This window comes from Phyllobates terribilis, unplaced genomic scaffold (assembly GCF_046119375.1).
Source record: "Phyllobates terribilis strain yellow unplaced genomic scaffold, ASM4611937v1 Scaffold_2__4_contigs__length_985480577, whole genome shotgun sequence".
NCBI lineage: Eukaryota > Metazoa > Chordata > Amphibia > Anura > Dendrobatidae > Phyllobates > Phyllobates terribilis.
Window position 1 is genome coordinate 158,657,127 of NW_027362762.1, and position 16,747 is coordinate 158,673,873.

General features: G+C 39.5%; 1 protein-coding gene across 7 annotated transcripts in view; it reads right to left on the bottom strand.

The window, feature by feature from the left end:
• HDAC7 (histone deacetylase 7) overlaps positions 1–16,747 on the bottom strand; it is a 439,476-nt gene that overhangs the window by 62,758 nt on the left and 359,971 nt on the right. The window lies entirely within an intron of this gene.

Sequence of the window (16,747 nt, forward strand, 5' to 3'; positions counted from 1 at the left end):
GCAATCAGCAGGAATTTGGGAACAAGTATGATATCGGCACATGTCAACTACTAGAGGAGGGTTTACCCACAAAGTTATTGATTATTTACAATGGCAACCAAAGGAACCACTTCATTTTATACTATAGTTAAAGGTGGATGATATGATTTAGGCTATGTTCACACGCAGTGTTTTATGCAGCTTTTGTTATGCAAATGAAAAGCAACTTTTTATAGTACCAGTAAAAGCTATGTGATTTCAGAAATCTCATGCACACGATTGTTTTTGACCAAATGCGAGAACTGCGGCATTTCAGTTCTTTCAGTGTTGCAATGTGAAAGTGAAAAACACTGCAAAAAATGTTTTTTGCAGTAATTTTGGTAAATAAAACTACTGTAACTTTATTGAACAAGTACAGTAGACAAAGCACACATCTAATCCGCACCCAAAAAGCACTGCAAGACCTGCAGCAAAAACAATTGTTTTTACTGCTAAGAGAGCAGGTTTTGGCTGCAGAACAAAAAACACAGAAAAAAGCGGTGCGTGTGAACATAGCCTAAAAGTGACTGGACATTATATAAAGTGAATATGTAAATATGAGCACAATTTTTAGCTTAATCCCATATTTGTAAAGACTGATATTTCAACTTCTTCGACAACATTGATATTTGTGAATGATTTAAGTTCTATTCAAGGATGTATTTTCTTTGGCGTGTCACCATTCCGGCTACAACCTGAACTAGCTGCACATTTTCCGGATTTGTATTGCATGGGGGGGAGAGGCGGGGGTATAAAAATTAAGCTAGGGTTGTCTCCAGTTCAGTTATGTGATATTATTTTCTGGTGAAATGAGAGGAAAGTTAGAAAGTGTTGTAGCGATTGACCAAGGACTTTGCATACTGCTACATGTTCTAGCGGAGATTTAAGGGACTTTCCTTAGTCAATCACCAAGTCTGACAAATACCTCTGCCTGTTTACCTCTCAATAATCCTGAAAAGACAACCAGCCGTACAGAAATGACCCACCCAGACTCTGGGTTACCATTATTCATAGTTTAGTTGTAACTTTAGTAGTAATATATGAATTTTCTGGTAATCGGGTCGTACCTTAGTAGATGAAGCCAAAGAAGCTTGTATAAAAGAAAACATACAAATTAGTATGTAACAAATGATAAAGTAGATAGCAGGCTAATCCTTACCACCAAGGAGATTTTAAGTAACACGTTATTCCACTGTACAAGATGGTCTCAAGCTTTTATACCCCTATTTCTTGAAAACCCAATAGTCATACGAGCCAAGCAGCATTATGAAACATTTTACCAAAAATCACATTCGTTAGTAATGCCCACATGGGGGGGCACATTTAAAAAGTGTGCCCATCTGAGTATCACAGGCTGTGTATGGACAGCTATGTCCGGGCCGGCTGGTCTCAAACTCTTCTGACCTAAACTCAACAACCTCATATCTACCTAGGAGGCTGTCGAGATCGGATCAGGAGACCCATGACTAGTTTGGAAATAGCAATCTGTACATGAACTCTGAAATTTGGACGTGTGAAACCAGCCTAAATTGCAATACATGTCACATAATGCACTTGCACCATCAAGTGAATCCAGCATGTAATGTAACCTAGATATATTACACCTATAGCTAGATTATTTATATGCAGCCACTTCTGTCACCAGATTTTTGCGGCCCCATCTGAGGACACAATAAAGTAGGGGAAAAGGCCCCGATTACAGCAATGTGTCACTTGCTGGGCTTCTTGCTGTAACTTTGATAAACTCACTGCATTATCTGCTACAGATCTGCTAGTCCTCTCAATGAAAAGCTCCTTCTTAGTCCTCGATATTAGTGAACTGCCCCTCCTCGAATAGTTGGCAGCTTTCTGCTTATACAAAGTGTAGGCAAAAAGCTGTCAATGATTGATGCTGGGCAGGTTTAGATAGAGCTCATTGTTGAGAAGACTGACACAGCTGCAGCAGATGAAAGAAGTAACAAGGATTTTATCAAAATTACAAAAAGCACAGCAAGAGACACATCACTAGAATCAGAGTCTATGTCCCTATTTTACGCTGCCCTCAGATTGGGAAGCATAAACCTTTGAGGGCTTAGCAGATGACAATTGGGTGCAATTTTTAAGAGGAAGTAATACTTTGATTCCTAGAAAATTCTTTTAACTATCGAGGAAGCAAAAAATATAATTTTTAGACAAAAAAACGGGAAAAAATTTTTCAACATTTGTTTGTGCCTGATGTCCCAAAGAACAAAACTCGAGATAATCCTCTGTGAGCTAAATACATCAACAGCAAAGTAAATGTATCTCTCCTGAAAATTTGCGACAATGTATCAGCGCAGTTAAATGTATGAACCTGATGTTCAGTGTGTTCAGCTGATGGAAAACTGAATATATATTTTTTTTCCATCAGGCGGAAGCAAAACTAGGAATATGTCAAAATTTTATAGAATAGAAAAGCTCTTTTTCAACAGATTTCCTGTGATAAGACAGCCTCTGTGAGCTAGCTGTAGACAAAGTGATCCTCTTTTAGCTCTAAAGCCCACATACACTTTAAATGACTGTTGGTCGAACAATGGTTTGGCTGATCATTCGGTCAGTAGTTATCTCACTCACCTCTGTCATACACAGGAGTGCTTGCTCTGCTAAGAGCTCATGTGTTCTCTAAGAGTGAGCTGCTGCCAGACATCTTTGATGGCAACTAGTGATGAGCGAGCATGTTCTGTTATCCCTTTCAGCGAGCATGCTCGGGTGCTCACTGAGAATCTTCTGCGTGCTCGGGTGTTATGCTTTAGTCACTCTGTGTGCATGATTTGCGACTGTTTGACAGCTTTAATACATGTGAGGAATGCCTAAGAAACAGGCATTCCTCACATGTATGAAAGCTGTCAAACAGTCGCAAATCATGAGCACGGAGTGACTCAAACATAACACCTGAGCACGCTGAAGATACTCGGAAAACACCCGAGCATGCTAGTAAATCTCAAGTAACGAACATGCTCGCTCATCACTAGTGGCGACTTATCTCTAGAGAACAAATGCATTGACAATGCAAAATTGAGAATGCCGAATTCTAATCTCCACCGACAATCATCTGTTGGGGACCTCCATACACATTAGACTTTTGTCAACAGAGTGTGTCAATATCAATGGGTTCGGCTGACATTAATCTAATGTGCATGGGGGCTTTTAGGCTCTGGCTACATGACAACTTTGGCCATGCTACATGTTGGGAAGGTAAAAATTGCCCTATGTTGCTGTTACATCGCTACATAGTGAACCTACATTGCAGAGACTGACCACACTCACTCATGATCTCTGTCCCCAAGATTTGTGTCACAGCCAAACTCAATGCATAGCCCAGAGTAAATTTCTTCATCTCCCCTTAAAGGGAATCTGTCAGTAGGATCAACCCTCCTAAGCCGTCTATATAGGCATGAAGGTTATAGGAAGCTGAATACAATGATACCTTGATATCTGTAATCCCATTTTTAATTCAAGAGAAATCCACATTTTTCTTATATGTAAATGAGATGTTAAGATATATTGGCCGGACACTGATTTGTATGAGAATCTGCCTCCAGAGCTTAATAAATGAAAGGAGGCATTACCAGTGCGAGACATGGGCGCATTCTGCTCCCCTGATTTCACTGCAGAGCTGTGTGTGATAACTGACATATCTGCAGTGTCATCTCCATCTCTCAGTGCTTCAGCTTCCATCTCACAAGCAGCCAGTGATACAGCAGAGCTGTGAGAGCTGCAGCAAATGTGTTTGTATAAAGGCATAGTTCAGTTCTACTGTTCTGTTAGTTACTTGTCTCACACTTGTAACGGGGGAGTTATATTATATTAAAAATAAGCCCTGGAGGCAGATTCTCATACAGATCAGTGTCCGGCCCATAGTCCTGAACAGCTCATTTACATATAAGAAAAACATGGATTTCTCTGGAATAAGACATCGGATCTCAGATACCAAGGTATCATTTTATTCAATTTCCTATGACTTACATGCCATTATAGACGGCTTAGGAGGGTTGATCCTACTGACAGATGCCCTTTAAGAAGCCTGTTTTCTACCATACTTGCACATTAGTGCGTGCAGAATCTAATGTCTATGGCTGCCTTTCCAAACATGGAGCTGGTATTATAAACACAGAGCACGCATTATCTGCAGAGTACAGAGTATCTGAAGATTAACAACAGACCAGACAGGGAGTGGAGAGCCAGCGGCCTGCTAGCAAGTGCCTAACCACAACCCTATCAGTGCTCCTGCCCTGCAGAAATGCACTTTGAACAAACTGATCTCAATCTATTTTAGTACTATGAAAACCAGTTGCGGTTACATCTACCCTCAATACTGTTACTCTGTGATAGCTGGGGTACATTGTGCCTCATTTCTAATTATTCCTCTGCATGGAGATAGGTATGTAGATGTCACAGATACATCTGTTCATGTTTATGCAATTTCAGATTGTCAGCAAATAACTGCTCTCATGTCTCCAGTGAGAACTGAAATGTTGGTGCGTTAAAGAGGAAATGACATGCTAAAAATAAAACAAGGTGAAGTGTCTTTATATATCCTGTTTTCTACGAGGCTGGGGTGCGCTGTGTCTCTGGAGGGGTTAGGGGTGACAGAAGAATTTTAGGATGATTGAACATATGGCATTAATCTTCTGTCTATATTTAGAGATACTACTGTAATGGGATCGGTGTGTGCATATTTGCTGTAATCTGGAACAGATCCATACAGCACACTGATCCGCCTCCGTTCTATACTATTCTTCTCTTCTCCTTCAACAACGACATATAATGACATATAATGTTTCCTGCTTCTGGATATTTCCTATTTGCATTGTAGGGAAACTATCTATCCTGATTTTTGTGTTATCTGTTGCATTTTCGTGAGGGACCTGAAAAGTGTCAGGGTTAGGGATGAGGTGACCCGTGGAAGTTCAGGTTCCAGTACCCGATCTGAACTTTATTCCAAAGTTTGGTTCACGTACCAGAACTTTACCAGAACTTGAATCAGAAACCGAATCCCATTGAAAACAATGGGGACCCAAATTTTTGGCTGGAAAATTTTCTCTCTCTCTGCAATGGACTCCCCCCAGAACTTCGAACATTGGAACGGACTTCCAGGAGAAGTCTGAGTTTAGGGTTTAGCACCAGACACAGTCTGGTATGAACGCCAAACTTTTAAGTTCGAGTTCGCTCATCTCTAGTCAGGGAAGCATGCAGGAGTAGTCTATTACATAGTAACTGAATGTGCACATTGTTGCACAGAAAACAGGGCAAGGCAGGGCATAAAAATGTCACAAAAAGAGGAGTCTGCCTCTCAGGACCCCGAGCAGAGTTGGATCAAAATATGGCTGCCGTCATACATTGTTTCGGCAAGGACCACAGAAATTTCAAATTTGGCTGAAACTTTCCCCAGCAAAATCATCAGTTTGTCTGGGATCTCCGGAGCTGATGACTCTCGGATAAAAAGATATATCAATGAGGACTTAACCTCCCTTTAAACTAAGAAAATTGCAATTATTTTACGTTTTACAACATCAAATATGTTGTTCACTAGGATGTACCCATCAACCAACTTTGCCAACCTGTGCATTTAGCCATTATATCCGCTACATCATTATGGATTGATATTACTACTGTAACATACATATATCCACCATTATATCCTGTATGTACCCAAGTTAAAATCAGAAACCACAATAACTGGCAAATTGATCGTTAGGAAATCTCTGGTATATGGCCAAATTCATACGCCTGTGAACATCCACCAATCGTGTTGCTACTCAACTTTTGCCTCCTTTCTCTTCAACACCAACTCTTTTCGAGTTTTCGTAGACTTGTGTCTTCTGTATGTGCCGATTACAAACACAGCTTTATCCCACAAACTGATGAACCTCCACAGGGAATGGATGTCAATGACGGGAATATGCTAATAAGGAGAATGAATGCTTGTATGGCCGCAATGTTTGTAAACAGTGTATCTCACAATGACTAAGCCGGCTCTAATTGGAGTTCATTTTCATAGTCCTGTACTGTTATATGGGGGTTTTCCACTGAAACTCAATCAGCAGCTTCTTCACATCCTTCACAAGGCTTACAAAGGACCTCCTCATCGTGAGTCATATTTCATTCTCTATCATCTGTATTTACCTATTGTTTACATTCTTCTTTTTTTTCATGGATTTTGGTAACAGAACGTAACGGGATAACCCGAAGGACAAAGAAAGGATTATTCAAACTGTGACCAAATACCTGGACCCTTCAGAAACAGGACACCAGCTTTCTCCTAGTTATGGGTAACATAATTTTCATCTGAAGCTAGCATATGGCACAGCACAGCCACATCTGAAGTCTAGCTGGCAAGCAGACATGGTAACCTAAGCTTACCTTCACCCATAACAAAGGGATGAGAATTTGTTCTTTTTTTGACTGAACTGAATGCATGTCGAGAAGGATCTCAACCCATACAAGAGCTGAGTATACCAGCACAATGGAAGAAAGCTAATGCTTTTCACCAAGGATGACAACCTAAAATGCGGAAAATTATCCAAAATTAAGCACCTTCAAATCGCCGCATAGATCATAAAGATGGCTGGGTGAAATTATATACAAAGGAAATCCTAAGTAATGAAAATATCCAATAAAATATGATTTTTTTACTTGTTTTGGATAATATTTTTACTTTGTTTTAATATGATAGTTGAAGCAGTTTTGACAATCAAGTTATTAAAGTCATTTTCCAAGATCAGAATATCAATGGTCTATCATTAGGAGAAGCCATCAAAATTAAATGGATGGGGTCTGCCTCACAGCACCCCCTCACCACAATTGTTTGCATGAGATGTAGTGCTAGTGGAAGTGCAGCATCCCCTTTAATGTTCACATCGCTCTGTCTGCCTGCACAATGTCTACATGATAGTGGCTGTGCACGGCATTGCATCATTGTCTCGTTGAAATCAAAGGGACATGGCAGCAACACCCTATACTGCTGCCACTAAATAGATGGCATGAAGCTAGAAAAATCAGATCAGTTAAAGGGAATTTGTCAGTAGGATCAATCCTCCTACGCTGTCTATATAGGCACGCAGATTATAAAAAGTTCAATAAAATGATACCTTGATATCTGAAATCCAATATCTTATTCCAGAAAAATGCAATGAAGTTTTTCTTAACATGTAAATGAGGTATTAAGATCTCTGGGCCGGACATAGCTCTCCCTGAGAATCTGCCTCCAGAGATTAGTTTAGATGAAAGGAGGCGTTACCTGTGTGAGGCATGTAGATCAGGAGAGCAGACTGTCAGTCATTACATGTCTCACATACATAATGCCCCCTTTCTCATGTAAAACCGTAAAGACAAAAAAAATTAGATTCGACCAATGAAAATCATTTTCACAAAAAAATCTCTTCTCAGCTGCTAGTCATTCTCACTACAAATGTCCAAGGAGGTTTACAAAGGTTCATGCACACAGCAGGTATACTATATAGGTATTGTATGTCTGCCTGATACATGATCCATAGCCTGCTATGGGTTAATACTGGACCATTAAGGTTACCCTATTTTATATTTTACTCCTCCCCTTATGCATGAACCCCTATTGCCAGTGCAAATGTTGCATCAAGAACATTGTTAGTATGATTAGGATCTCTGTATGTATGCGGAATATGTTACTATATAAGCAGTAGAATATTAATAGGTCGTAAATATAATACTTATTCTTTGAACATTGAAATACTAAAACCTTTATCTGATTGTGGCCAAATATTTGATTGTGGCCTCCCATAAGCAAGGCGCAGCCCGCGCCGCTATTCACCACTACCAGCTCAGCCCTGCCATCGGCCAGTCACTGACTTCTACTAAACTACTGAAACCAGCATTACCTGGATCACTAAGAGTCTATCCCTACAGAGATCTCACTCCTGGTCTTAAGAATAGCCTAAATCCTCGACCCCTACATCAGGCAGCAGCAATAGCGACTGGATTGAATAAGACCAATTTAGGCCGAAACGTCCCAATATATTGTCGCCACCCATCACTGGTCTGATTAATCTGATTTATGCTGTATCAATAAATTACACTTTATCACAACTAAGAGAGTGCGATGAATTAACGCTAGTACATAATTCTACCTCCAGACAGCAATAGCGGCTCTCCTACTCCCTTGACTAGTTTTACAGTTCACAGCACATTGATAGCACTACTCTTGGCATCCTACCAAGATATGCAAATAAAATAGTATGATTATTGAACCTGCGCTCATGTTTTAACTATTTCAGAAAAAAAAGAAAGTAATTTATTTTCCATATCATTGGGGAGCCTCGAGAAGATTTCAAACGTTGGTGTTCTGCAGATGAATAAGGCTCTATGGCTACACTGACCATTGGATTGACTTGCCCTGCCTTGGTTTAGCTCACACAATCTGATTTTTCTTTGCAAGCCTCCATAGCTTTGTCACCACTTTTCCTTAAACAAAAAAATAAAAATAAACCATTAATCATTTTCATGTTAAAAGGGCCCAGTATAAATATAACCCATCTGCGCTTGTCAAACAGCTTGGGACACCTGCCAAAAATACTAGGTTAAGTGCCAGGTCCCTGTGCAGCCCGTGGGAACTCCTAGGCAGGGTGAGCCGGTGATCTCTCATCTCCTCCCACCTTGGTCTCTGATTCACTGAAGGCTGCACCTTGATTGTGTAAAGATATCAAGGTAAAAATAATGGAGGACTGAGGAATGCACTCTCTTCTAAGAAGGATCAGGCCATAGGTGGTGATAGTGAAGGTCAGCAATTAAGTCTTGAGTGTTTAGAATGGAAATAGCCTTTTATGAGGCCCTGTGTAAAGGTAGTAACACCAGCCAAAGCAATTAACAGTTTAAAGAACGGTTGGCAGATCAGAGACCAAGCGAATTACATGGGTTTGACCGATATTTACCTTGGTTGGTAGTCAACGTCTGATATCTCAGGCGTAGCAAAACCTGGGCATTGCTTGATAGTGCTGTCTATTCAGTCTGCACGTTGATTAAACACTATTGTAAGCTCTAACATAGGAAAGATAGCCATTATCGTTTTTCCTACACAGAGCTGAATACAGGTGTGGCATCAATATTTTACTACAAGGAATGTATTCACACCAGGTAACCAGTCTATAAATAAAGGAGATTTGTACACTACTGGTCCTTCTTAAAATGGATCTGTCACCTTTTGTGGCATGTCTGTTGTAGCCTAACTCTACATCCAGAGAGTCTTTTTTTTTTTTTTTCTTTTTTTAAAAAAGCCAAGAAGGTTAGCGCACAACCTGATGAAGGAACAGACTCTGACTAAGGAAACAGTGTAAGGACCAACCAGCAACGCGTAATGAAGTAAGGACCAGCCAGGCTCCCATACTAGCAAGGCTGTTTGTGGTTCTCGCTTTGCATTCATATCCAGGGATGCCAAAGGCCGGGGTTCCCTGGCACTGCATACTTGTGTGTTCACCTCTTTGGCTTGTACACACCTTCTGGATACGACTCTTCGAATTGGAAGTAACATTGCTTTGGATATTTTTTTTCTTACATTGACCCCAGAATTTTGTACAATTCGACATTAATCCAGTAGTCGTGAGTTGGGTGGATCATCCACTTAGCATTATTATCAGCACATGTTTTTCTATTTTTGTCCTATTAGTTTGACACTCATGTACAGCACCACAGAATCAATGGTGCTCTAAAAATAAATAATAATCCTACTAACAATAATATTAGCTACCATGTTTATTTCTGCTTGGCATGATTATCAAATCCCAATAGCATTTTTTAAAGGGATACTTAGCACATTTTTTTCTGTTACCTAGTGGCTCTTCTTAATTCAGGCTATTAATATATGTTTTATATTAACTAGCGCCACCTCTTTCAGTTATCATCAAGCTAATCTAAGTGTAAAATTCACCTTATGCCTCTGTGCACTCTCTGCTCCTGTACAGTACCCTGCCAGCCAGATTTTATCTTCTTCCATCTACATCACTATGGCTGCCTGTCTGGTTTTACATAATTTTAACTGGTTTCTAGCATAACTGAAAGCAAGGGCCAGTAGTTATGTTACTATAAGTGCAATGTGTAAGTGCACATTCACACTGTGGCCATTAACAGACACAACCTAGAATAAAAGAGAAGTGAAGAGCTGAGCTGTGTTTTTTGTTTACTGCAGACAGATCAATGATGTGTAGCTGCAAATGACTCTCTATTGATCCATATGGCAGTAGATTATCCTCTGCCATATGCATCAACAAAGCAGCATTTACAGTTTCACGTCAGTAATCTGTCAGCAGACAAACAACAAAACTCAGCTCAGCACTGCATAGTAGTTACAAGCTCCATTATGGAGGTGTGCAGGAAAGTTGAGCTCTGCTAGAAACAAGGTAGCAATGATATAAAAGAACATAGACAGCTATACTTAGGTAGATGGCAGAAAATAGAGTAGACAATCACTCTATTTCAGTGCTGGAGGCAGAGAAGAGTAATGCTCACAGGATGCTGCTGTGAAAGACTGCACTGAGCATCATTAACCAGGAGGACTGGAACTACAGCTGGTTATAATTGAAACTAGAGGGTAAATAGAGGGGCATCCTTTGGTGAATATGTGAAAAACGAGGCAGATGTAAAATTAGCTATATTAGCAGAAATAAATATTTGTGTACATTATCATAAGACCACATTGTGATTTTGGGAATAACCTTATAAAGGTTCTAAAGAATTTTTGCACAGAAATGCAAGTTTCAATTTGCAGTAACCAGAGTATAAATTTTGGTTTGTACTGTGGTTTACAGTATAAACTACCAGTGGTTAACCTGATGTACTTTTCCTGCCCTCTCAATGTAATATTTTAATTCTAGGCAGTTATCATTAATACCACAGAGTAGGGTCACTTAACAAGTTATATCCTACATACACCATTAATTCTAATTGTGCACACCTCAATCCGTAAGTACAAATTGTGTATGATCATCTTAAGAATCAATGATCCTAATTACAGAGCTTATGGCACGTTCACGGTTTAGTGAATGGCTCACTGGTCATATGAAACACCCATTTATAGCAATAAAAAAGAAATGCAAAGCATGATAACATAGTGCAATGCAGGCTACTGTTAGCTGGAGGGCACACTGGATAGCTAAGCATATTCCACCACTGTGGATTCTTATATTGTATTTTCCTCTATAGTAAATGTATAGGGCTAAATATACATAAATACTTTTATGCCCAAAATGCATTTGTAATATTGCCTGAAGAAGGAGCCTCTGCGCTCTGAAAGCTTGAATAAAAATATTTTTTTTCTAGTTAGCAAATAAAGGTATCACTCCGAGAATACTTTTGTCATTTTTGGGCATAAAAGTATTTACATGGATTTTTCTGGCTAACACGGTACCACAATATAACTTTGTATTGTACATCAGGGTTAAATATACAAATATTGCCTGTTTTGTGCCCCAAACAAGGGAGAAATTGAATAATACTGAGAATCTTACTTAACAATGGACTTTTGAAAAAGAGCACCAATGCAGTGTGTTAGCTACTGCCTAGCCTTATAGTTAGCAACACTTGATGCCCAAATTGGCAAACAGACTCGCAACCCAAGGCAGCAAAGGAAATAACACTTGCTATGAACATATTTGTAGGAACAAGCTATAGTAAAACGGAAGCCAAAAGCCAGAGAACAGTATTTCCTCATTATCCCATTCCTTGGTCTAAACATTCTCAAGACAAAATGTTAATTTGCTAGGAGAAAAGTCATGGGCGTTGGATCTCAAGGGCTTAAACTGTGGGTGGAGGGGGTTTAAGGTGCGCCTTGAATTAAATGACTAGGAAACCAGATCATTTCCACATAAAAGGACAGAAGTTGGGCGTCTGTAATCCCGTAAAGACAATTCAACAAGGAGGCTACCTTTGGGATACCTTTTCCTAATAGTTCCTTTGGAGATATGACAGGACTAACAAGACTTAGCATGTTCGCCACGGTTAGTTTTTACGCACTGGTGCTGGCAGAACTCCAGTATCTTGCACTCATATTTATCCAAAATTATGAAATAGTACAATAGCTTGTGCAACTCTGTCACAAACATCCTACGGATTTTATTAATAATGCTCATGTACAGGGTTATGGGACGTGAAGGAGAACAAGTCACTGAGGGCAACCTCAAGAGCTAGGCAAGAGCTATCCTAAAACATAGGTGCAAAAAAAAGAATTATACATTAAAGAGCAAACAAGAGACAAAAAGAATCAGTCTTCTGTAAGCTTTTCTCTTTTATGGGAAAGTCATAATTTAAATGTTGCATTTACACCAATAGCAATTGGGTCCTACAGCAATTGTAGCTATAAATATATGGTTCACGTACCACGGCATAACTGGGCAGACTTGCAAATTGGCAGCCAGGGAAAGCTACCCCAGTGAGAGAGGTAGAAAGGGTGGTCACCCAGCTTTACAAAGTAATGATCAACCATCCTCCTATACTGTGTCCCATACACTTTAAAGAATGTTTAAAAGGAAGAAAGTAGACCGGAAGGAAAAATTCCTATGTTCTTGCTTTCCTGATAGACAGGAAGCTGTGCGCTAAGACTTGTGACAAGGCAGGAGATTAGCGCACGTATAAATACTATGTGATTATCAACATAATTAACCTTTAAGTGAAAGTCATTATATTATATTAGACATGCCACTCACAGCAATATTAATAGAATTTTGAAAGGTGATTATTTTTTTCTAAGACTGTGTTCACACTGCAGCTGAAAACTGCAGCAGCCCTGTGCCGCTTTGGTCTCTCCCCGCACAATCACTATAACTTCCACAGAAACAGCTGTTTCATCTGGAAAACTGTGGAGCCATTACGATCTGCCTCAAAGTCTTGCATGTATCTCTGCAAAATTAAAGGATCGTGCAAGGAAACAGTGGAAAGACTACAGGGGACACAGGGCCATTGCAGCAACGTGACCTCTGTGTATGAATGCAGTCGAAGAGTTTGTGCACACAATGTCAGCATACCCGTTAAATTTTTCAAGCAGGAGGATGCTTCAGGAAAACGCCGGCATTTTTTTCCTGAAGCATTGTTTTTGTGTCTGTGGTCATTTTTTTTGCAGCGGGTTTGCCACGGGTATTTTTTTTTACTTCTATGTATAAAATAGAGAATGGCTTCCAAGTGGAAGCTGCCTGAAGAATGGGGCCAGTGACTTAATTTTAACTGCTATGCGTCTTTAGAAAAGTAAAGAAATTCAAAAGACTGAACGTATGTACAGTCATTTTTATACTGCAGTGCATATGTTCATTCTTTGTAACATTTATTTGTCTCTTTATCAGGTGGGTTCCGGAGCATAACAGCTTTAAGAAGACAGTGTGCACATACCCTATGGGGTGGTCTTGTCACAAGACTACAGTTTTTTTACTGCAGTTTTTAAAAAGCTGCAGCAAAAATACGCAGTTTTGCATATATAACATGGAAGTCAAAATAATAAAAAAAAAGTTAATATTTGGCTAATCTTGGGCTGAAATTTCTGCAAGTTAAAATCAATCCATGTATCTGCATGAAGCTGATTAGACAATATCTTTCTGCATGTCCGTACCTGCAGAACACATCTCTTTTTTTTTTAAATATGTCCATGGGGGCAGCCAGGCCCGACTCCAGGTTTTCATGGGCCCCAGGTGAATGAGTCTCAGTGGGCCCCTTTAACACATACCACGATTCTTGATGGACAGATACGGCAGAGAAATATAGGTATAGTACAATGCCAAAGATTTCACTTACTTCTTATATTACATGTGTGATATCTGTTGTAAATTTTACAATACCATACATATAGTATAATGAGTTCCATAGTCCTCCATATAGTATAATGCATTCCATAGTTCTCCATATAGTATAATGCACAGCCCATAGTCCTCCATAGAGTATAATGAACAGCCCATAGTCCTCCATATATAATACAGTCCATAGTCCTCCATATAGTATAATACATAGCCCATACTCCTCCATAAAGTATAATTCACTGCCCATAGTCCTCCATATAGTATAATGCACCCCCATAGTCCTCCATATAGTATAATGCACCCCCATAGTCCTCCATTTAGTATAATGCACCTCCATATATAATGCACAACCCATAGTCCTCCATATTAGTATAATACACAGCCCATATCTTTTATATAATATAATGCACGACGCATAGTCCTTAATACAGTATAATGCACAGCCCATATTCCTCCATATAGTATAATACACCTCCATATATAATGCACATCCCATAGTCATCCATGTAGTATAATGCACAGCCCATAGTCCTTCACATAGTATAATGCACAGCCCATAGTCATTCATGTAGTATAATGCACAGCCCATAGTCCTTCACATAGTATAATGCACAGCTCATAGTCATCCACGTAGTACAATGCACAGCCCATAGTCATCCATGTAGTGTAATGCACTCATATAGTCATCCATGTAGCCTAATTCACTCGTATAGTCATCCATGTAGTATAATGCACAGCCTATTGTCATCCATGTAGTATAATGCACAGCCCATATTCATCCATGTAGTATAATGCACAGCCCATAGTCATCCATACAGTATAATACACAATCCATAGTCATCCATGTAGTAGTATGACCACCGTGTACTCACTGATTTAAAAATAACTAAATACTTACCTCCCATCAGCTCCTCCACAGCGTGGCAAACTCTTGTGAAGCTGGCAGCTGACTTCAAAGTGCAAGCAACAGGAGCACATGACATCACTGCCAAGAGTCCCCCGGTCACGTGCACGCCGATGTCAGCTACTGCCTCCTGATTGGATGCACATCCAGCTGAAGCATTTGCTGGTGTCGGCGGGCCCCTCACTTGCTGGGTCCGGGCGGTCGCAGCGGCAGCCGCGGTAGTTATGCCCTTACCAACTGCGAGTGTGTTTGTCCACAGAAATATAAATGTGACTTCAGTAATTTCTTTTACCAGTCATTGTGATCAATAGATATTGAAGCAGTCAGAACAACGGAGAATTCAGACAGAGGATCACAGCAAAATTTTGAAGCTGAGTATAATACAAAAATTATTATTTTCTTATCAAATTTTTTCCCAATGTTAATAAATCAAGGTGAAGGAATGACTACCCCAATGTTGATAATAATTTTCTTAAGGTGGTGAACTTCAGCCAAACCCAATAATTTTGTCTGGACCGGCTGATCATCTAATGTGTAGGAAGTTTACCTTTCCTTCCCAATGGCAGATGTTTCAAGAAAGAAGGATTGGGCATGTCAGAATTCAAAATGCCCGATCCTTTGTTTTCACAGATGATAAATCACCACCGGAGGTGGTTGAGCATGTTTGTGTGTAGGGGGTTAAGAGAAATAGCTGACAACCGAACAAGTATTTGGCGAACAGATGTCCATAGCCAGAAAGCATTTACAGGATGGATTAGTTACCTCTGAGTACAGATATTAGGTCATAAGATGGATGTTAAAAATTGATAGTAAAAGAGAAAAGCATTCATAGAGTAATAACGTTAGTAGGGGTCAAGACCAGGAAAAATCGCTCGTTCACCTTAGGGTGTTGTGTAGAGGACACAACATCAATTGAGGACAACAATATAATCCAGCAGCTGTTGCCAATCCTGCAGGGGGAAAGGATGCACCTTGCATAAATATAGAGGAGAAAGGAGTTCTCAAGGAGTTGGGACACTCGGGCTGCACTACTAGTGATGTACAATCCAAAGGCCAATGGTTATACAGTAAACATTTGTACCAAATCAAAGCCATTCTAGGTGGACTGACCCCTTCATCAGGAATAATATATCAAATGGATACGAAGCAAACAGTGGTTTTAAATACCTAAAAAAGGCACAAGCATCAATGTGGCACTTAGTACGCGTGTCTCAAACAGCAACCATAAATATGTAGAAAATGCCGCTAATAAGATAAATCATAAAGAAAATCATCCCAATACACAAATACCATTAAGATACAAATATCACAGATCAAACAAAAAGGAAATAGTATATTGTCTTATTGTTAGATGATTAATGGATTAATGATTAATCTTGACAAAAAAGAATAGATGTATTTAATCCATCAATCCCCAGGATTCTTCATTAACCCATTAATCACCTAACAATAACCGTAACAATATACAGGAGGTATTTGCTTTATGTTTTATCTCTGATATTTGTATCTTATTAATGGTATTTGTGTTTTGTGACGGGTTTCTTGATGATTTATCTTACTAGCAGTATTTTTTACATCTTTATGGTTGCTGTATGGAACACTCCCAACTTACCTTCATTTTGGTGCGGTTTTTATATATTTAAAACCAGTTTGCTTTGCATCCTCATGTGGTATTATTCCTGATGAAGGGGTCAGTCTGACCTAGAAACGCGTTGGTTTAGTACATTTTAATAAATGTTTACCCTATAACCATCGGCCTTTGGAGGTTCATCAGTAGCAGTGCAGCCAGAGTGTCCCATCTCTTCGAGAACTCCTTTCTTCTCTATAAGATGGATGATTGCGCCATTAAAACTAACGATATGTGCAGAGGAAGGGTCAGCTGCTTTAGCTTTTTAACAAAAGTATTTAGCTAATGCACATACTATAGATATACTCCTATAAGTAAGAGCACATCTTCCTAATAATTAGAATACAGATTCTATTTTTTAAATGTTTCTTTGATACATCAGCCCATTGAGTCTTATATATGTGGAGAGAAAATGCCATATTCTCCTCTACAGAA